This window comes from Vicugna pacos, chromosome 6 (genome assembly GCF_048564905.1).
Source record: "Vicugna pacos chromosome 6, VicPac4, whole genome shotgun sequence".
NCBI lineage: Eukaryota > Metazoa > Chordata > Mammalia > Artiodactyla > Camelidae > Vicugna > Vicugna pacos.
In genome coordinates, this window is record NC_132992.1 from 59,456,315 (window position 1) to 59,479,615 (window position 23,301).

Genomic DNA, 23,301 nt, shown 5'->3' on the forward strand with positions numbered 1-23,301 from the left:
ACACGGATAGAAATAGTTGTTGCCTCTGGGGAGCCAGGAGGATGGGATTGGGGAGGGTCACATAGGTAGCTTCAATTGTATTGTCATTAGTTCTACTTTACAAGTTGTATGGTGGATTCATGGGAATTTATCACTCTTTTTAACTTACATGATTGAATAAACCATTTTGAATATATTGAATATTATGTAACGAAAGCCTTTGAAAATGAAAGGTTCAGTGAGGACAGTTAAGATTTTGTTTTTTCATTATTTATTATAACTCAAAATAAAATATGAATTACAAAACTTCACTGTGGTTGTGACCCGTATGGCAGGTTAATGAAGAAAAACATATTTATTCTCTTTTGTGTCACCTTATCCCCCTGTATCCAAAAAAAAGTTTGCGATAACTCTTTTCAGTTATTCACACAGGGAAGGCTACAAAACTGAAGAACTTTTCACAGATGGCTTTCTTTCAGTATGACATATTGCGAGTAAGCTTTGTTTTAGTTTTTTCCAGTTTTTGAAAACAAATCAGACAGAAGAGCAATCCAAGTAAGACCAAAGGTACACCAAAGAATTATTACTGCCACATAAATTTGTGAATTCTGAGAAGGATTTACATCTAAAAACAAAAAGTAAATCACATTTAAATTATTGGAAGATGATTATTGATTCTGATCTTCTCCTTGTAAACTACATCACATTAGTGTCAACCCATAAACAGTCAACCTTTAAAATATTAATTATTGATATTAAGGACCAGCTGGAAACTAAAAAATAGTCCTTCTGAAATAAATGTCATATTCATCAAGAATACAGAATTATACATTTTAATTTACATTAAGCTTTTTATAACATACTTATTACATGAAGGAAAAAAAGCTCTACTTATATGTATGGTTTAAAATACATCTACGCAAACATATTGAGCTGAATTCTGAACATTTCACAGGATGGATTGGAATACAGATATGCCATAAAACTTTGGCACATAATGTTAATATGATCATTTCTTTTCTTTCATTTCTGTTGGAAATTTTAGAAAACAAACATAAGATATATAAAAAAACCTTTTAAAAGAAACTCAAATTTTGTTTTAAAAAATGATATGATCATCCACAAATACATATATTCCTACTCTGCCACTGGTTTATTCTTTATGGCTATAAACACGCCAGGTATTTTATAACTTTTTACTGTAAAAATCAATTTGAAATAACTAGAAACACAAAGAAAACATATCCCTGATCCCAGCAACCATCTCACGTTATACTGAGACTCAGTACACATTGGCTCCATTCCCCCTATCTCTTGGCCATTTTCTTTTTCTCAGATATCCCTGAAACTAATACTTTATATCAAAATGTAAATGATCATATGAACTTTGTTGGCATTCTGGGTTTTGCTAAGAAAGAGAATATGTCTTTCAGTAAAGACTTGCCAAGGAGTACGGCATAAAATACGGCTGTTAGGCAAAACAACACACTTTAACAGCACTTAAAATTATTTTAGACAAGGGGAAGGAGAATAAATGTAAATCTCTGGCATACATTAGCAAACTTAACTTTATGAATGACAGCATAATTTCACTGACTGAGATGAATATTGAAAAGGCTTTGTTTTTCAGCTTAAAATGGCATATTAATTGGAGTCCCTTATCCAACCTCCTCCAAATTTCTAATAAAACATCTATGAAGTCCCAGTTCCAGTTAGATAATAAGAGGATATAAAAGATTTTCTATTCCATAGTAAAATAAAGCAAAAGAGAAAACAGACAAAATGAAAATCATTTTCAGTGGTGCCAGCAAAAAGCAATGCATGCAAGAAAGCTTGATGAGCGTAAATTCCAGAGATGAATGAATTCTTCATAAATGAGCAGAGAGATGTGGCAGCTTCTGTGCCTGAGCTGGGTATGTAGGGACATAGCAGACTTGCCAGAGATGGTGGGAAATTGCAGGCACAAAGTAAAATTAGTCATTCCCTAAATGACAGGGTGGACTCATGGGATGGATTGGGATCCAACCCCTCAAAAAAGATCATTCAGCCAAATAATTCTCCCACCTCCCACCATCCCAAATTTTGCCAGAATATTAGCATTGGAGGAGGGCTAGCACAAGGCATTCTTCAGTGTGATTTCCTTTAACACCTGCTCAATACCATACATACCACATATACCACATTCTGTATTCATTATTACTTTTCCAAATACGGGACTAATAGAGATTATTCCATTTCTATGAGCTAGTGATTAAAAAACAAAACTCTAAATGTCTGTACACATCCCTTTTGGTAACTTAATCAGAAATTGGTTAACATGAGAGCTGAGAGAATTTTTATAAATATTCTTCCTGGACTACTAGTTATTTTTCACTGACTGCTAAATTTATACCTCTCCTTCCAGACTTAACATTTATCCATACTTGATGCACCTAGTAAGCTTTTGTAGATCCTCACGGTCAAGATCATGTTCTTCTTCCTTGGGGTCATCATCGCACGGTGCATACTTAACTCAATTACAGCTTATTGTGGCCTGGATTGTAATCATCTATCTCTGTGTCTAAGTCTTCCCCACTCCAGTGCATGCTCCTTACAGACAGGAGCCAAGTTTTGGTCATGGTTGATTCCCCCAGCACATATCACTTAAGACTTTCTTATGGTAAGAAAGGCTCAAGAAACACTGATAGGCCGGGTTGGTTAAGTGACTAGCTGATTGACAGAAAAGAAATCAACTAGTTTAAGTTTCCCTCACTCCAGCTACTTTGTATTAGATCGAATTGAGTTCTGTTGGTCAAACCGCTTGTCCAGTTTGACCCAGATAGATTACGGCAGAGGAGACACCAATGTTCTGCTTCTGGACTCTGTGCTTATTGTGGCAGAATACTGCTTCTCCTATGGAGATGTGAGGCATAATGGGATGCTTTACCTGTGTTCCTTGGGCTAATTTTTAAAAATGTGTTAAAAGTAAGAATAATGCCTGATATGCTAATGCTAATTTGAGGCAGAGGTGAGCCAAGAACAATGAAAAAGTTTCCCAAAATATATAGCCTGGGGATATACTTTGTTCCTTTAAGGAATTTATAAACACAAAAAGGCCATGTGGAAATAATCCTTTAAACAAAAGACTCCTTGGATATTTTACTGTTGAATTTCAGGAATGTTCGTGAATATTTAATGTCTGGGAGTCTTTATTTCCTCCATATTCAATGTGTTTATTCCAAGGTGGAAGTGGACTTCTCCACTGGAAAAGACACTAAGCACTCGTTGCATAGGATTTATCCTTTGTACCTACTGTTTCGTTACACATAAACTTTGAATTCTTGCTTGTGTGAGCAAGTGGTGACATACATTGAAAGGAATTCTTCTGTTTCATTTTCCCATAATTAGTGTATTCTGTGGCCTGGACAAGGGAGAAAGTTGGATGGAAAGGAATTGTTTTGGAATCTTTTATGGATTTTCAGATAATTGAAGTTTTAAAAAGTACTTTCGGACTCTACTCTAACTCCTATAAGATAAATGCTGTATTTCTGGTTATACTTTTACTTCAAATCCTGTTGATTCTGTGGCTATGAATGCTAATACGAGTCTAAGATTAGAATCAATTGACTTACCTATTATATAGTCACCAAAACCAATGGTACTTAAGGAGATGAATGCGAAATATAACCCTTCCCTGTGAGACCAGCCTTCTGTATGCATGGAAAGTAATGGTGGTGGCAGAGTGAAACTGGAAAGTCCAGTTGCCAAGAAAAAGAGGAGCGTGTAAATTTTAATTTGTCTCTAAAGAAAAGAAGAAAAACAAGGTAATGAAGAAGGGAGGTGAGGGGAAGGGAGGAGGTGGAAGAGAGAGGAGGGAGAGAAGGAGGGAAGAAGAAAAGAGAGAAAAGAAGGAAGATGTTAATATCAACCCAACAGCAGTCAGAGGGCTATTGTTGGCTACACCCTCGTTTTCCCCTTACAGAGCCTTTCCTGGCCAGGGGCTTGCTTGGTGCGTCCTGCCACACTCTGGCTTGCAGCCTCCCTTTGCATCTACGTCTAGGAGTGTATCCTAGCTCTGTCAACCGAATCATCATCTTTCTTGTGAATCTCGGTTGCTAACCCTTTATTTCTGTTTTCTCTCTTCATGCATTGTGCTTCACATCATTGTTTTAATGTAAAACAGTCCCTTTCTTCCTGCCCTCTCTAAGCCTCAGACTGAAATGTTCTTTTGCTTTGTAACCTGCTTTCTCCCACCTCCAGTTCTGGGTCCTCACTGGCTGTGTAAAGGGTAGGATGGACAGCCATCATCTGAAAGTTCAGGACATTAACTTTTTGAAGCTAATAAAGTATTGATTATTTTAATATTAATTATAATACATAAATAATAATTATTGTTATTTCTGTTAAGAGACATTACAACACCTGAAATTAAAAGAGAAAATAAATGTATTTTTCCATCTGAAAACTGGGTGGTCCATTTACGATTCTATATTATATTAATTGATTAAATGCTTTTTATGGTATAATTCAAACTCACTCAACAAGCTTTTATTGAATGTTTCTTATTAGTTAGCACCTTGGGAGTACTCAAGATACAAAGTAAAAATAAGACAGTTTGTCCACACAGGGATTATAGTTTTGGGGAAAGGGGGGAGACAGACGAGTAAGCCAGTATTAGAAACAACATGTCTTAAACTTTTGCTCATAGATTACCTCATATGGGACAGACACTGTGCTGAGAGATACACATTTTTTAAATTTATCACGGTAAAGGGACATCTTGTAAATATTTTCTTAAATTTTAACACTTACATAGTATGCTTAGTGCAACAATTACATTGGATTGTGCAATTTGCAATACTTTTCTAAATTTGGTGGGATATGAAGCTGATGTCATGAAATTCTTATAGGTCTTATTTCTCCAAAAATTTGGAAACAGATACTCATTATCAACTTTGGAGACACTCCAACCTATATGAGATACCCATAGCAGAGTAGAGCAGAATTAGAGGAAAGTGGAAGAAATAGATGGCTGACTTTTAGTATGTATTTTGGAACTGTTAAGGAGCTTTGGCAACAAGGGGAGACTGATATTGAGGATTTCATTTTCTGTGGGATTACTGTTAATAGCTCTTTTTGTTTAGCTTTGTATGGTGGTGACAAGTTCAGAGAATTCTATGTGAGTGATATAATTTTATCTGGGTATATCAGATATACTCTTATCTGGTGCACTTGAGTGACAGATGAGTTTGTTTAGACATGTTTGTAAGCACGTAATAAGGTTCAGCTTTGGCTCTGTGTAGGTTTTGAAAGGCAACATCCAAGAGCTCTTGAGTCTCTGAAATGGCCAGATCTTTGATCTCAGACATAATTACCAGGATTGATACCATGGCTTCAGGATGGGCAAACTCTTTGCGGATGCTGTCTGATCTTCTTCATTGAAGGAGAAAGCAACTCCTCTGGTTGAATTATTTCATAGAGGAGGTTTTGGTCCCTAAGGAATGCTCAAAGCTTTTGGTTCTTTGTCCCCCAACCCCAGAATCCACCCCCAAGTTAGAATTACTGGTAGGAAGGAGTCAAGTCCAAGAGTATTTACTGACCACCACTATGGGGTAGGTGGTCGAATATGTCCCAGGAGTTTCTTTCTCTAGACTTCACTTCCTTGAGACTGGGGAGAAGCCAGCCACCAGGACCTGCTCTTACTCAGCACTGCTCTTTCCTGAGAAGGCCTGGGACAGCTGGCTTAGACCAGGCCTGTGGCGACATCTAGCTGGCCTTTTAAGGATCACTCTTAAGCCAGTAGATGTGAGTCCAGAGAGGAAGGGAAAGGAGCATGCTGCCTCTGCTGTCTCCTTAAACTGGGTCAGATAGGCATAAGGGATCATTGCTGAAGAGCAACCTGGTTCACAGGAATTCCTAATGTAACCCCTGAAAGCAACAAAAGCAAACAACTTACCTGTTCTTGCCTCTCAGCATCTCTTTCTGGGACACCTGGAATGTCAGGAAGGGACTATCCATCTGTGTGATCTCTCTCCATATCACTTTGCCTCAACTCAACACAAATTTGACTAGTAGTTTTCTAAACAGCCTCCTCTAGTACATATGTATTATAAATATATATATAATCATTTAATCATAGCTTTAAATAATTTCTTGCCCTTAGCAGAGCTGACAAAGGCATTGTGAAAGAAAAGAGCTCAGAACCTAGGATCAGAAGAATTTAAGTTGGTAACTTTCTCTAGAAAATCCAGATGTTAGATTTTTTTTTTTTTACCATACTTACCTCAGAGAGTAGATCAGGGAACCAAATAAAATCATGGTTGTGAAACTGCATAATATACTATTTTATTCTACCATTATTCTTTGAAATATTACTCCCATTTTCTGAAGAAGAAAAATAGAGCACTGTGTAGTTATTTTGGTCAGAATACCCTTTTCTTGATCTAGGAGTTCCATGAAAAAGAGCAAGTGCACACACACACACACACACACCCCTACACGTATATATATAGATTCTTTTAGCATGTATTTAACAAGAATGTAGTAAGTTCTGTTGCTTATTCTCCTTAAAGTTACGAACCTAAACATGTGTTTAAAAGATCATTTGTTAAACATTACCTCTTTCATTCCCATATTCTGAAGGTATTTTTCAAATTGTGAAAGTGGTCGTCATATTGCACTGCTCACAAATTTCAGGAATATGATCGTTAGAGGGATCCCCAATAAAGCATAGAAGACACAGACTGTCTGACCCATAGGAGTTCTGGGTGTAATTGACCCATAACCTGATGGATGATAAGAAGCAACTTTAGTGTCTGCTCAGTATTACTGGTCCTTGGAACATGCACTTTTGCTGTTTTGTTGTTGTTAATGTTCTCTTATGAGAGTCCCAGCAGCACATACAGCTTGTAAGAAAAAGCATGTTATTTTGCATCCAGGAATTTCTCCTAAGGAAACAACCAGAATGTGAGAAGTATGGATTTTCCCCTCAGGACAGAAACCATGGGTCATGGTAACATCCAATCCCAACACTCTGACCTCAGGTGAACCCCTGAAATGCAAGATTTTCCCAGTTCTTTTATTGAAATGTAATCTATAAGTGACAATGGTTTCTAAACAAATATAATCATTTTGCTGGAAATTTGCAGGCCTCATTCTCCATAACTGTGAGTCTGCATCCTGTTTTTAGTATGTGAAAATAGATCTGAGCATGCCATACTTGCGGATAACAGTTATCTCTTATTAACCTTCTATATTCCCATGAGAAGGAAAATTCCATGGCAGTGCCAGAGGTCTCCGGCAGTCTAAAGTGGTATTTCCTAGGAATCTCCTGAGGGTCTTTAGCTACAGCTATCTTCAGCTATTCTTATTCTTTTCATAAGTCCTAATGGCTCTTGTCTGATAATAAAATATTTTAGAATTGTCTAGAGTTTAGTAGAAACCTATCGTAACATTTTGTTTTTAAATCACACAATTCTCCAGCTAAGGTACAGCTGAATTCTGGAGAGACTTGTAGACATCATAGTTCTACCAGGTGTCCTAGAAAATCTGTCTGTTTCTGGCTTTGCTTACCTGTCTTACCAGTGTGTTAGAAGACTAGGTAGAAATGCCATTGCCAAGACCACCCACTAAGGAGGACAGGCACACCATAATCATTTGTACATAGTATACAAAGAAAGGCGTAGAGAGAACATTAGGGTTACTTGTGCTTTAAAAGAGTGGAATGAACTCTTTTTTTCCTTGCCTGCTCACCTAAAATTCCATTACAATAACACTAAAAGTATACAAAGCAAACATATAAAACACAATATTGGAAAACAGGAAGCATAGATAAATCTGATTTGTGGAGAATTTCTCAAAGATGTAAAAGAAGTGAAATTGAATGCTTAAAAAAAGAGAGAGAGAGATAAATATGCCCAAAACTCAAAAGAAAAATAGGGGCAGTCTGCCTTGGGAATGAATGCTGCTTTTCACATAAAAATCCCAAAGGTACTTCAAACTCAGTATCATTCATTAGACATGAGCCAGATAGACACACATAAGTTATTAAAGGAAAAGGGGAGTAAAGGAGGGAGGCAAGATGGGAGGTGGGGGGAGGAAGGAAGGAAGGAAGGAAAGATAAAAGAGGGAAAGGAGGGGAAGGGAGGAGAAAGCTGGTTTTCTTCTCAGTGTTCTCTTTAAGACTATCATAACTCTGTGAGCAAAAAGGGACAAAAGTCTCATGAAAGAATGCTTGCACAGCTCTGACTATACTAAAACCCATTGAGTTGTAAACTTTAAATGAAGTGTACAGTATAAGATCTCAACAAAGCTGTTATATTTAAAAAGCACAAAATGATTTATGTAATCACCAACACAATCAAGATACAGAGTTATTCTATCAACAAAACACAAAGATCTCCCTCGTGCTACCCATTTTTAATCACATCCACCACCACCACCCTCTCTCCCTAACTTCTGGTAACCGCTAACCTACTTTCCATCTCTATAATATAGGTCGGATGCTTTTCTGAGAATTCCAGGCGTTTCCTGAAATTCTCTATCCTTCTCTAGATTTTCTTAAAGTATTAACCACACTAATTTTAAAGTCTTTAGATGACAACTTCATATGAAATTCCTGGTGAGTCTCTAATGTCTGTAGTTCCACTTAGTTTCCAATCGTTTCTACTTTTAATTGTACTTCCTAATTTTTAATTGGATGCTGGCCATTGTGTGTGAAATTCTGTAGAGACTCTGGATGATGTCTTCCTTAAAAGAAGGTTTTGGGTTTCATTGCACAGGCAGACGGAATACAGCAGATCACCCTGATCTGTTGAGGATTAATTGTATACTTTGTTAGGGCTTGCTGTATTTTCAGTTTTATTTCTAGCGTGTCATGTTTCTGGGATCTCAGCAGAAGACCTAGGGTGTTTACCAAATCCCTCTAGCTTGGTGAGTCTTGAACTCTGATTTTTGCCTTGCCTCCCCAGCACCAGACGGCTGCTAATGTCTCTACAAAGCTCTTTAAAATCATAAATGCTGCTTTCATTTGTTTTTCTTCCTCTGTGCATGCACACTTTAGGGGAAGGCCAACAGCTTGAGAGGAATTCAGAGCAGATTCAGAATTTGGGGGCTTTCTGACTCTGATGAGTTCTCCTCTTTGGCATTTTTCTCCTCAAATGCCTGCCACTGTTAGAGCCCCCAAGTTCTGACTTCCTGATGCTGAAAAAGCCCAGTAACATTGTTGCTTTCCGCTGGGGTTCATTGCCCTTCACCAAGCAGGGTTAACAGGAAAGTGCCCACAGAGGAAAGGACAAGTAAATGTGGAACTCAGCCCACGTGCTTTCTCTCAACGTTCACACCCTTGTGGGCCCTGCCTCCTTTGTTGTACCCCTGTATTTTCCGTTCTTTTTGTAATGTGTGTTTGCCTTATAATTGTTATCAGTGGTAGTTAGTCCAATACTAGTTTTTCTCACTTGACCGTCAGGATATCTTTCCTAGTTCCTGTAACCTTGTGTTGTCTACTCTGTAATTTTTCCTCTTATCTGTATCGATCTTGCTCCTTTGTATTCTTTTAATGTTGTCTTATCTTTATGTCTCCTACCACTACAAGGGCTTGTCTTCTCTTCCGTATCTCTTCAGATGACAGAAACGAGTGTTATTACTTACATAAGTTTAGGTGAAACACACAGGTGGGCATCCTATAAAATCTTCTATCTACAGTTTTCTTTCACACAATTAGCAAATTTATAACTCCTGAAATGAAACCTCTTTATCTCTTACCTGCAAAAAGATTTCAAGTTCTTCTGGAGTTATGTTGACGTAGTTCTTCATAAAAGCTGATGGAGCATTCAAAAAGGAATTTTTTAACTCTTCCTGAATGTCTGTCTCCAAAGCTTGAAATACCTTTGCTCCCATCAGGTAGTAGCCCATAAAAGCAATCAATAGTATGTACCTAGAGGCTTGAGAGGCAACCAACTCTATTAAAAAACTAAAGACCAGTGGAATGAGAGGCACAGGAGGTGAGATTTCTTTAATATAAAATGTCTCCCTCTTAAAACAAAAACAAAACAAAAAACAAAAAGTCTCTTACTTGTAAAGAAAATATTTACATTTAAATATACAAAAGTGAACAATCCCAAAATATTCATGGTGAAATGAAATTTGAACTCCATTTGTATCCTGACATGAAATATCCTGGACTGTGAAAATTTAAGGGAAAAAATTCTGTTTCTGGGGATGTTAATTAACTTAAGAGTAGGGGAGGAGACTTGGTCAAATACCACTGTTTAATTACTCATGTGCTGGCATGTAGAGGCAGATGAGCCCAATACAGCTTATTCTTAGGGGAATAATTACTGTAGTTTCAAAAATATGTTATTAGTTTGCCCAAGCCAGATGAATTTGGAAGAATTATTTACCCAAAGTTCTCTTTTTCTAATCCTCATTTCCCATTCCTCTCTGTGCTGCTCAGCATAAAGGAATAAAAAGTATTGAGTAGAAAGATAACCATTATCTTCATGAGACATGACTCAATATTAAAAACAAGGCAGCCAAATGAGTGTCTTGATTCTCAGAGAAATTATCTGTAGATATGCTTGATTTTTATATAATTGTCCCGTCAGATCAAACCTACCTTCCTACCAGTCTCTTCCATCAGAAACAATCAGATCTCATTAACACAAGTCCCCGGCACCATGAGATAACTTGGTTATTGTGTGATTTACAAACTAAGAAAGTAGCCTCATACTGTGGGAATGTCATAGTCCTAACAATTAAAAACACCTCAGATATGAAATACTAAAGTCAATATACCAATTGGAGTTAGTAATTTAAAATACCAAGTGCATTAATGTAGAGAGAGAGATAGTCTTCAAAGACAATAAATTTAATCTCTCTATATACAGATAGTTCAATTTATATTAAAATAATAGAAGTAGGAACTTTAATTTTGTTCCAGATTTAGTATGATGGTATCGTTTGCCAGTCTGTTTTTAATCTGAAGCATAATATTAGATTCCAAAAAGAAAGGGACCCAACTTAGGTAGGCTCTATCAGATCCATTTTATTTATATTTTACTCCATAAATAAAATAAAAAATAATCCTAAGATTTATCATGAGAGTATGAAAAATGGAAATGTACCCAGTGATCTGTCAAGAAACACTTCCACTATTAGGAGAAAACAACCCTCAGGAAATCTTAACCCAAGACTAGGCTGGAGCTTGTCCAGCTAAGTTTTCACTCAAATAGAACATCTTAAAGCAGTCCGACCTTTAAAAGATGTTTCTTTATCTTCATTTTTCATGGTGTGCTTAGGCAATACTCCTTCAGCATCTGAGTGGTGATTTAGAACCCTTCTAAGTAATCTCAGGTCAACGTCATAATTCTTTGCGGAACCTTGGGAGACGCTAGTTGTATAAACAGTCCCCCTCTCCTTAGGTATAATGTATTAGTTTCCCATGACTGCTCTAACAATTTACCACAAACTCGGTGGCTTAAACAGCACAAATTTATTATTACAGTTTTGGAGGCCATAAATTCAAACTGGATCTCATGAGCTAAATTCAAGGTGTCAGCAGGACTGTGTCCTTCTGGAAAGAAAGAAATAGTAGGGGGGAAATCTGTTTCCTTGCCTTTCCAATTTATAGAGGCTCTCTGCATTCCTTGGCTCATGCCTCTTCCTCCATTTTCAAAGTCGGCAGTATAGCATCTTCAAATTTCCCTCTGATGCTGACTTCACTGCCTCCTTTTTTCACGTCTAAGGACCCTTGTGAATTTGTGCGTACCCTCATCATCCAGAGTAACATTCCTGTCTCAAGTTCAGCTAATTAGCAAACTTAATTCCTTTCTTGCCAATTAAAATAGCATGTATATTAAACAAAATAGTACTGTTAAAATCTTGGCTTACAAGAAATGGAAGCTATCTAAGTGCCCAGAAACAGATGGATGGATAAAGATGTGTGTGTGTGTGTGTGTATGTATACACACACACACACACACACACAAAACATACAAAGAATTCTTAAAACTCAAAAATAAGAAAGGATGGCCTTCCACATACGATGGAATACTACTTAATCATAAAAAGATAAAATCTTACCATCTACAACAACATGGATGGACCTTGTATTATGCTAAGTGAAGTCAGTCAGGTAGAGAAAGACAAACACTATGATTTTACTCATATGTGGAATATAAAGAAAACAAACAAAATAAATGAACAACCAAACCAAACCAAAACAACATATAGATACCCAGAACAGAGTAGTGGTTACCAGAGAGAAAGAGAGGAAAAAGTGAAACATGTGAAGAAGGCTAACTCTATGTGACAGATGGAGACTATAAACTTTTGGTGGTAAACATACAGTAATGTATACAGAAGTCAAAATATTATGTACACATGAAACTTATGTTACAAACCAATGTTACCTCAATTTTTAAAAATGAGATTATGAGAAAAATCTGTTTGACCTTGAATTTGGTGATGACTTTTTATATACAATCCATAAAAAAATTAAGTTGGCCTTCATTATAATGAAAAACTTCTCTACAAAAGACACTGTTAAGAGAATGAAAATACAAGCCACACTTGGAGAAAGTCTTCGCAAAACACATATCTGGTAAAGGGCTAGTATCCAAAACATACAAAGAATTCTTAAAACTCAAAAATAAGAAAGGATGGCCTTGGTTGCTGTATTTTTACAACAAAAGGAAAAGCATCTGTAAAGGAAAGTTTGCGCTTACTGACAGACTCCTGTCCACCATCATAGTCCCAGCTCCCAAGTTAAATCACCACAATCAGAATGTGAAATCTGTCACTGCACCATAAAATGGAATCCTACACAGCCATGAAAAGAGATGACATAGATCTATATTTGTTGATGTACAAATATACATCTGGTAAATTTTTCAGTTAAACACATTACCAACAGCTATGTATGATGTGTATAATTTTCATGGAGAATCAATATGGTAAAATATTAACAATATTTATCTAGGATATCACTTAAGCCAATTATTTTTATTGCTATTCATATAATCTCCACATTTTTAATCTGGTTGTTTTATTTTTATAATTACTAGGGTTTTTTTCCTAATCTTAATCATTCTTGACTTTTATTATATCATTTCATCTCATTTTATAGCATTTTATTTCATCGTTGTCTTTGTATGTGTTCTTAGCTAATTATATCCCTTTATTTATTAAAAAAAGAATTACAACTTTTAGGTCCCATTTTACCAGCTTGGAAGTACAAAATAAATTCACATCTCCTTTTAAGTTTTCAATTAAATGGTTTGAGTATGTATCTTCCCTTAGCAAAGGATGTATCTCCTCAGCAGAGACCCCTTTGACAATGACACAATATATCCATGGGATCCTCTTTTTGGTCTAAGGCATCAGGCAGAGCTGGGAGCTATCCTGTGGGGCAGGACAGATTCCTGTCTTCATTAGACCCAACACATCAGTCCCATTTGACAACCATTTCATGCTGCCTTTTTCTTTCCATGTGATGATTTAAACATTTCTTAGGGTGTGTTCCCACATAGGAATCTGCTGGGCAAATCTATTTGTAAAACAATTTAACGTTCTCCTTTGCAGGAACATAACAAAGGGGAATGTACCTTTTTATCACCCAGTAAACAAAGATGTAAGGAGGTAGTTACACAAAGCAAGAGACAAGGCAGCTGCTCTTAAACTAGGGTGCAGCTTCCCAGATTCCCACAAGGATTATCGTCAGCACTGAGTGAGGATTCCACCAGGCACAGGAAATCTTGTCTTTCTCATAGAAGATTTTTGCATCCCTCTGCCCACCTCCACTCCCACCATTCTTTCCTACCTGCTGCCAACAGCTCTGAATGCTACCTGTTCACCAGGTGCAAGTAACAGATACAGAACAACCCCAGCACGTTCCTGAATGTTTACTGTGAAACGAGGGAATGAGAGGTCAGTTTTCCAGGCACAGCCTCCCTTTGCAGGCCCAGGCTTCATGCCTACTGGAAGTTTAGTCCTGCGACAAAATCATGCAGACAGATTCATATATAATTTTTTAAATTTATATATTTTATATAAATTTATATAAATCTAAATATTATAAATAAATATAAATAAATATTTATATAAATATTATATAAATTTATATATATAAAAATATATATTGTTATTGACATATAGTCAGTTTACAATGTTGTGTCAATTTCTAGTATACAGCACAATACTTCAGTCATAGATGAACATACATATATTCGTTTTCATATTCTTTTTCATCATAAGTTACAAGGTTCAAATGGCTTTTAATGTAAGAGCCAAAAAATGGTAACCAGGAAGTGTAGACACAGAGACAGGCAATCTCACCTAACTTACTTTGTAAATAGTGAAACTTCTCATAGTATGGGTTCCGTAAGTTAATGCCTTGCCAGTTCATTTGGGCTGATCATCATTTTATGTATTTAATCTTGGCGTGTCTTTTAGCCCTGCCTTCAGTATAGAATGAACAATAGAACCAGGTTCACAGAGTCTGCTCTGTGCTTGTTTTGCAGTATGTTCATGAAAGCAAGACTTTCATAAAAAGAGACCATATAAATGATAGAAGAAGAAAGATCAATTTTATGGCTTTTATAAATGTATATAATCTAACTTGGCCAGCTACCTAAAAGCAAGATTTGAAATTGAGGGGAAAAAAAATCAGATTTTCTTAGATTGGTCACAAACATTGATTTGAAGGACAGATTAAAAATAAAACATAATTTCTTAATTTAGAATGGACATAGTGAGGCTTGGCATAATAACCAAGAAAGAATCCACCTTTGCACACAAAGGCCAAGGTGGGATGGAATATGCGGTTGGAAGACTTGTTAGCAGTGTCAGGTAGGGACAAACCTCTAATGACCAAACAGGTGTCTAGAGAACACTATGTGACGTATTTGATTGTTTACCCAGCTGATTATTTTATTAGCTGCTACGGGCATGCATTTGGCAGCATTTAGAAATAAATGGTTCATAATATGTTTTTGACAATGTCAGTTCTGCCCCTAACCAGACTTTCTTGGAATGTATCTCATTTGTGGGGTGTTAGCAATCCCAAAATGGTTGAAATCCAGTATTTCATAGTAACAAATAATTAAAACAATGCAAAATTTCCTCTTTCCTCCTCCTTTCCCCCAAGCAAATGCAGTGTGCTTGTTTTCTATTTTAGGTCTCCAAATTTACAAAACTTAATTTACCTCTGTTCTCTGTGACTCATTATTTTTAGTTAGTATCATTGGGTCTTGTTCTAATTTTTACTATTGTCTCTTTCAAGTTTGGGAAGTTAGTTCAGTCATTGGTGTAATAAACTGAAATAATGGCTTTTAGCTGAAACAAGAGGAGCATCTGTGGGAAATCTACAAAGATTATGACGTCACCGTGCCACCCAGCAGAGGCAGAAGAGTGGCAGGACCTCCCAAGAAAACCTGACATTATTATGCCAGGACAGGATTAGCATATTCCAGAACGGCTGCCCTTCCTGCACTCTGCTGCATCCACTGCATCAGCCCTATCACTCATCTACTTAAAGAGAAATCTGTAACACCTCCATTTGTGTCCCTATCCAGGGACACAATTTTCAAGGATATATGTAACTTGAGAAAACTGAAAAGTGTACCCCTTCAAGTCAAATACTCATGTCACAGAGAAAAACTAAGAACAGGACAAGATAAGACTCTAAAACATGGGGGCCCCAGGAATTCTCTAACATGGTTTAATTTACATAGAGCCAAAGGAAGCAGAAGGGCCCCCAAAATGTGGCTATAAAACATCACTTACTACATAAAGTTGGAATAAAATTGGCCTAAGACAAGCATCCTTGTCATTCTTCTAGGGTCCTTTCATCTGGTGTGTGACTATGACTGAAGGATGCAGTTTGTCCTGGGTCAGCTTTCCAGGAGAGGATAAAAATCTCATTTTTTGGCACATCACTTTAAACAATTGACATTTTCCTTCTTTTTTTTTTTTTTTTTTTGGAAAGGAATGTCAATCCTAGCTTTTTTTCCTTAGTAGGAAACTTTTCTGCCATATAAAATGCAGGCACAATGGAAAAGAGAGTCTCTTTTTTCCTCAGTTCCCTCTCTCTTTTTTCCAACAGAATACTGCATGTCAACCTGCAGGCCAGGCTTTGAAAGCCCTAATTTTCCTCTTTGAATTCTCAGTTGCAAAGGGTGGCTTTGGCAAGGAGAGATCCTGTTTCACATACATACCCAGCCAGGTTTCCTCTCAATTGCCAGGAACATCTGGTATCCCTCTAGGGTCTATTTGAGATCCATAATTATTTCTTTACCATGTAAATGATTACAAATATCTCCTTCCCACTACCCTGCTTCTTCCAGACTTTTCTTTACTGTTGACACACCATTGTAAGAAAGATAATTAAGACAATTCCTAATTCCATGGTTGAGATCTCTGCCTCACAAACTGATAATCATCAGTGGGAAGGCTGGTTCATACATAATGGTCTGAACCAGTGACTCTGACACCAAATGTGAGGCAATTGCCTTTCTTAGAAACCATCAATCTGCTGTTATATCTTCAATATTCCATGTGGATCCAAAACCCCTCTCTCTAGGGACATATTTGGCTTTCAGTATTGTGGGGAAATTTTTTGACAATGCCAGTAATTTGAAAAAAGACCACCCACTCTTAATTTGTGTCTTTACTTCCATGTTTTATCTTTCTATTGACAGGAAAGCCAGATTGTCAAACCAGCATCTCACTTAGGCCTGGGAAGATATTTAGCCATAATGGTTCTGCCAACTCCTGACTCCTGAGTACAGAAATGTTCCTTAAACCGTGGACACGTTCAAGCTGGAACAAGAAAGACACTCCTTGTACATGAAGGGTCACCTGCTCTGTAAGTACCTCAGGAATCACGACCAGCCTTTTCACTGAGCTATAGGAGAATTCTAAATTCAACTCTAAGGTCAAAGGAAACACATCAGAAGTCAATATCTACATGCATGTGTCTTTAGCAATAGTAACAAAAAATAAATTTTATGATGGAAAAAATCTGAGATCTTACTGTGCCTGAGATAAAGGGTTTATAGAATCCTGCCTGATATCTGTTGACCATCCTTCCTTAATTTCCTAGTGTGCCCAGATATTCTGGTGTATTCTGAGGAGTTTGCGATATAACACTTCTCCTCAAAGAGTTGTCTGAGACTGTGCCCACCTAAATGGCTGTGACTCCTCCTCATGACCTATAATTAGACTGGGGCAAGAGCCTGGCACACAGTAAAGAGCAGAGCAATCATTCTGTCTCCTCCCCCCTGGAAAGTGAGTACAGTGAAGACAGTGTCCTCATCCCTTGGTACCCAGTGGCCTCCCCAGGGCCTAGAACAGAGTGTGGCACACACAGCAGGAGTTCAATATCTGTTCAATGAATGAATGAGAGAAGATCTTAGGACAACCAGTCACAAATACTCCTCTGTGTGGAGCTGTCTGTAAGTGTGGGAGCAGTTCTGAGGATGAGCAGAATCAGGGAATCAGAGAGGATGGAACAAACTTAGCAGGGAAGTTAAGTTAAGACTTGAACTGGCCATGAAGGCAGAGTAAGATTTCTGTGCCTAGAAGGTTCTCCATAGAACGGGGGCAGATGGGAACAGGGGATGGGCAAGGAGATCCCCTCTCTCTCTTTACTTTCTCCACAACCTGTCTTGACAGTGCAATGTGTTTAAACCTTGGTCCACTATCTGGGGCCATGCCTCCTTTGTGTACTACGAAGCCATCCCCATTCATGGCCACTTCCCTGGACGACTTCTTGGAAGCCAGATATCAGTCCTCAACCCTCTGATGGGTGCAGAGAGGAATGTGCAGGGTCCCCAGCCTTTCAACCCTTCCCAATCCCCAGTAATCTCTCCTATGTGTCTCCCCATGCTCTCTTGAGAACATTCTCTCTCTCTCTCTCTGGACACCCAGCATCATCTTATCAATGGGCTTGAAGTTTTGTGAAAGATAAGAAAATCTTCTGTTGCTTCTGTTGTCCGTGATACAAAGATTCCTGGGCTTGACTTCCAGTAGGTCTCAGTAATGTTATCAAATCAGGGAGAAAGGGCAATTCAGGGGGGAAACATATATACATATTTCAACTAATTAATCTTCCATAATTTCTGTCAGTGACTGTAGTACCTCTTCTTACTTCTCTGGCCCACTGTAAGTATATATAAATAAAAATAAAAATAAAAGTCGAAATACGAAGAGTGTGAAATCAACCCCAACTGCTTGGTTCAAACCTGTTCTGTGTCCTCCGGGGAACTTAGAATCTAACAGAAAGCACAGCAACACAGCCAGGAGCTTTCCTGTGGATGGCCATGCTAATTAACTAGTACAACAGGGCTGATCTGGGAGCAGGACCTCACGTGACTAAGATAATTAAATTGAGGAAAATACAAACTGAACTGAAGGAGAGTCAATTTCCGGCATGAGTCATCCAACGGGAGTGATGATTTGCCTATTTGAGGGATGAGATTCAATAACTCAGAAAATTTAGTGACACATCGAAATTCAACACCACTGATTTTCTCTCTGCACCCGGCCCGTTGAGTCTCCCAAGACTTCCCAGTGTCCTAGAAATGAATACACTGTGCGTGTGTGGCCGCAGTGCTAAGTTGCATAAAAGAAACATCGTGTTTGGTTTATACAATAAAACCACAATTAGCTGAAGTGCTTGGAGAATAAAACACCATGGTTACCTCACAGTTAGCTTAAGGATGCTTTATAAAATGCTAGAAAATTCCTTCTCTTACTCTTTCTCTCTGATAACTGTATCAAAATCTGGAGAATACTTTATAAAACCATTAGACCCAGGGAGCCCACTTTCCTACCTCAGAAAGCAGAGCATGATGAATTAAAATCCTTGTTAATTACAAGGCATTTGCTATAATGGATATAATATGTCAAATAATTTAATATAATTAAATTCATTTTTAACAGTCATTCTAAACCTTGCATGGCCTCTGCACTGTGTTGAAGGGGGTACTAGACTGGTCCTGCCACTTCTGCTTTGTCCCAGCAGAGCCCAGAGCATTGTCTGGAGAGGATTGTTCATGAAGAAGATGGATTCATGCCTCCAACTCCACAGAAATGGTGGTGCACAGTCATCTACTCATTCACATCAGTTTTTTCTTGCCCTGAAAATGTGGTTTGGTTTGGTTTTGCTTTTTAATGCTCTAATCCATGTGTCATGGTTCTTTTGTAGTTTTTTTAAAACTACAGAAAAATTCTCCATTTAAGTAAGATCTCTAATTCCTTGAGCTCCAGTTAACTGGGGTTTTCAAGTTTTCCGGGATACTCTGCTCCCTCCATATGGCAGGACTTTGTGGAACAAGATAAAAGGGGCAGCTTCCCCAACTTGTGGTCAGAAGGGAGGATCAGGAGGGTGGATGCATTGATTTTTAGTGAAAACAAAAAATTCATAACTTTGGTTCTGAAATCAGTCAGTTACCATCTGCTGGCATATTTGCCACTTGGTGGTACTCTAGGGAGCTTCTATTTTCTATTAAGACTTAAATTGGGATCATTGTTATTTCTATTTCACTTGTTCTAATGGTTGTTGCTTTGCATGTCTGTGTGTGTGTGTGTGTGTCCAGTCTGAGCCTCTGAAAAGTACTGAGGTCAGCACTGGAGTAGGGGTGGAGGCTGCTGCTGAAAGACCGAGCAGAGATGCCAATTGTCCATCTCTGACGTGAGCGGGCATAGTGCTCTTCTGGGGGTTTGGAGAGAGCTAAGCTAACTTCAAGCAGAGGTTGAAAAAAGTGGAAGTGATCGCTGGTGTCCTCCTGTCGGCTCAGGCGGCACCATTACCCTTACCTGGTTGCTACCCCATCCCCTGGCTCCCCTATAGTGCTTCCTCCCTCAGGACTGTCATTTCTAAACCTTACTCCTCAGCCATTCCTATGCCTTCGCCTTTCAAAATGCATGTTGTCCTGCCCCTTTCTTAGGGAGCCTGCTCTCGGCTGATTATCCTGTGGGATGAAATTTGCCAAGGCTAATTCACACTAAGGTTTTAGAGATTAACAAGTTAATGTGTAACTTCTTCCACATAAATTCAGATTTAAACCAGCAGTCTTCAGTGTTTTCAGTTCCCTTCAACACTTCCATATAAGCATCTGATGGTGGACTCTGAGAAATCTCAATAGGGAAGACGTTTGAAAGTAGAACTTTCCTGGCATATCTCTGTTGTCACCCTGGAAGTGCCTGCCTACTTTTGTGAGCAAGGCAGGGCCTGTGCAGCATCCCCCTATGTGTGGAGGTAGCTGCTGTTGTCCTAGGATTTGTGGTCCAGTTGGCTAGTTGCTTTCCAGGGTCCCCCTACTAAAGTCTCAGAATCAGGAGTAGCAAGGATGTCAGCTTAACAGAAAACCATGCAGGAGAGGTGGTGGCCAGAAAGCTGTAATTGAAAACTCATTGCACATTTCTCACTGGCGTTCAGCCCAGTTTTTATCATGCTTTTTGCAGTTGTTAACATCACCAAAGTGGGTCACAGAAATGAAATCCACACCTCGGCTGACCTGGGCAGAACTAAGGCGACAGGGGATCTGTTTATTTTAATTTATTTTAAAGTGATTCAAGTCCTGTTTACTGTCTCTGGTAATGTTGCTTAGAAACCTCATAATTCTGTCTTGAATCCAAGTTACAAATGGAACATTTAGAAAACTATGGAAAAATGTTCTTGGAACTCTATCAATAAATTCAAGAAACTTTTTTCTATCTTAACCCTGCCTGTCTCTTATACATTTGTACAACTGCATAGATGTAATTTAAAACTATATTTCTGGTCATTAATGCATGTGTCATAGAGGAGGAAACATTTTCTTCTCTTCCCCAAGTTCCTGTCTCAGATAATAAAAGAGATACTTCTACTAAATCAGTGGTAATAGAAAGAAATCTTTCACCCTCGTTTCCTCTATTCATTCTTTCCAGGGAGGAAAGTGACCAAAGCTAATGAGCAGACCTCTCCTCTGCTGAGCAGCCACCACTGCCCATGTGTGGCCTCTCCTGTTCTCTCTGGCCTCTCTCTAGAGAGATGGCCTCCCTGCCACAGCCGGTACCCACCTCCCCTCCCCACTGTGAGCTCACGGAGAAGGATCTGTCTCTGAAGGTGAAGGCCAGTGCTTGTCCAGCTGTTTTGCCAGGACCAGGTGGGTAGATGCAATTCAAGGCATTAGGGCTAGGAAGTGCCTTGGAACCTAGTCTGAGCTCCATTCTCTAGTCTGGCTTTACCAGTAATCATGCTGTTATTTTGGTTTCTTATTCCTCTATCTATTTCTCAGTCCACCCAGAACTTGAGAGAAGAGTGTGATTCACTTAAGCCTGACAGATTGATATAATGAAATCTGATACAAATGATACGATGAAATTGATATCAATGAAATGATATAATGAAAGAGCAGTAGTATCTTTACACCTAGAAGGACTCTTAGAGATCATAATTCCTTTGTGTTCTGTGGGCAAACGAAGACCTGAGGGCATTAAGCTCCTAGCCCGAAGTTACTCAGATAGTCAGTGACCACGATGGGCTGAAAGCTCAGTTCTCTGGACTTTGGATTTCGAGATCGTTTCACTGCTGTCGTGTTATTCAGGCCAGCCTTGGGCATGGTCACTTGAAATCTTTGTATCTGTCTCCTGCCATCCTCTTGGGGGACTTCAACATCCAAAGATGCCCCTTTAGCAACCAGGTCTCTTAGTTCTGACTTTCCTATCTCCGGTAAACCTCTGCCACCATCTCACTTGAGCCAGTCATTGTCAGAGTCATGCCCAGAATATGGTTCTACCACCAAAATCACTAATTTAAGTACTTTTGTTTTCCTCTTATCCTCCTGCCCATCCTTCCTGCTTCCTTATAAATCACTACCATTGCAACTATTTTCTTGTGGGTGTCTTGTCTTTCTTTCTTTTTTTCAACTGAAGTACAGCCAGGTATGTGTCCATTTCTGATGTATAGCATGATGTCCCAGTCACCACTGCAACTGTTTTTAAGCACACTGAGACCTCCATTAGTTGACTCTGTTTTCTCCTCATCCCCACCATCCCCGGTTTTCACTTTCTCAATATCAGGCTTAAATTCCAGGGCCCTTCATTTCAATCAGTCTTCTTAGTTATTCCCCTAATCCTACGGACCCTCCTTGTTTTCATTAGACCTAACTGAACAACCTGGAGTGAATCTAACTATTCAACTTCCCCGTTCCTGCACACGGGCAAATGAATACTGCTGAAGAAAGTCACACAGCTAGGAAGATCTGTTCCTCTGTAAGTTCAAGTTCTCCAACTTCTCACATGATGACAGCATCACCTCAGAGTCCTACTGAGTTTCTCGGTCATCTCATCCTCATATTCTCAAACCTTGTCTGTGCTCCTCAAACTTTTGAATCCCTTTCTCTCACCTCTCAACAGCGGCTGCCTCCTCGTTAAGATAAAATATAAATCACCAGGTGAGAACTCATTAATTCTACATGATCAAACTCATTTTCTTCTCTTCCCATCATCACAATGGAGGAGACATGCCTCGTTCCCAAAGTCAATTCCTTTACCCATGTTAGGAGCCCATGCTCTCACCCCTCGAAAACCCCACACAGGGTCTTTCCAGGGGACCCCAGCACATATGGAATTTTTGAGCTCTTCACACACCTCCCAGATATATCTTTGCTACAACTAAGGACCCTTATCAGGATCATGACGGATTCTGTTGGACAAAATATCGATAGTGGTCCAGCAATGACATATTCTACTATGTATCTTAAAGTGTGTCATAGCACTCCTATAAAGCCTATCCCTCTGTAATAGATTATTTCAGTAAGCATTTAAATATGCTAGCGTCTCATCATCTTTAAAAGAAATATATGAACCAGAACATAGAAATACTCCCTCCATTCCACATTATGTCTCCATTACCTTAACCTTCCCAAAAAACAAATCTGCACTTTCTGCCTCCATTTCTTCACCTCCCTTCTTTCCTTAACTCTTATCTATTTGTTTCCCCCCTGCCCCTGGAACCACCCTTTACTAAACTCACCAGAGAACGTTCCCTATCTCTTCTCACCTTACTTGGCATCTCAGCAGTATCCATCCCAGAAGCCCATCTCTTTCATCCTAAAACACGAAGATGACATTGTCCGCTCTTCATTTTCTGTGTAATCCTCAAGCCATCTCTCAGTCTGTTTCACTGCTTGGTTCTGGTGGGCACTGTGATTACCTCCTGGATATCCAGGCTCCTTTATTTTGATAAATAAATCAGTGTTGTCCAGATATTCAAGCTTCAGGCTCACAACCAATGAGCAGTGGAGAACTTGACTTCACTCTCAGCATTTGAGCGTGCTGTATGTGGTCCAGATTAAT

The 23,301-nt window shown here is 38.6% G+C and overlaps 1 long non-coding RNA gene across 1 annotated transcript; it reads right to left on the reverse strand.

The window, feature by feature from the left end:
- Positions 1-6,578: 6,578 nt before the first annotated feature.
- On the reverse strand, positions 6,579-11,278 carry LOC140697134 (uncharacterized). Its single transcript, XR_012073966.1, has 3 exons — positions 11,211-11,278; positions 9,721-9,899; positions 6,579-6,743 (listed from the first exon to the last, which is right to left on the reverse strand). It is a non-coding gene; the product is annotated as an uncharacterized lncRNA (long non-coding RNA).
- Positions 11,279-23,301: the final 12,023 nt, after the last annotated feature.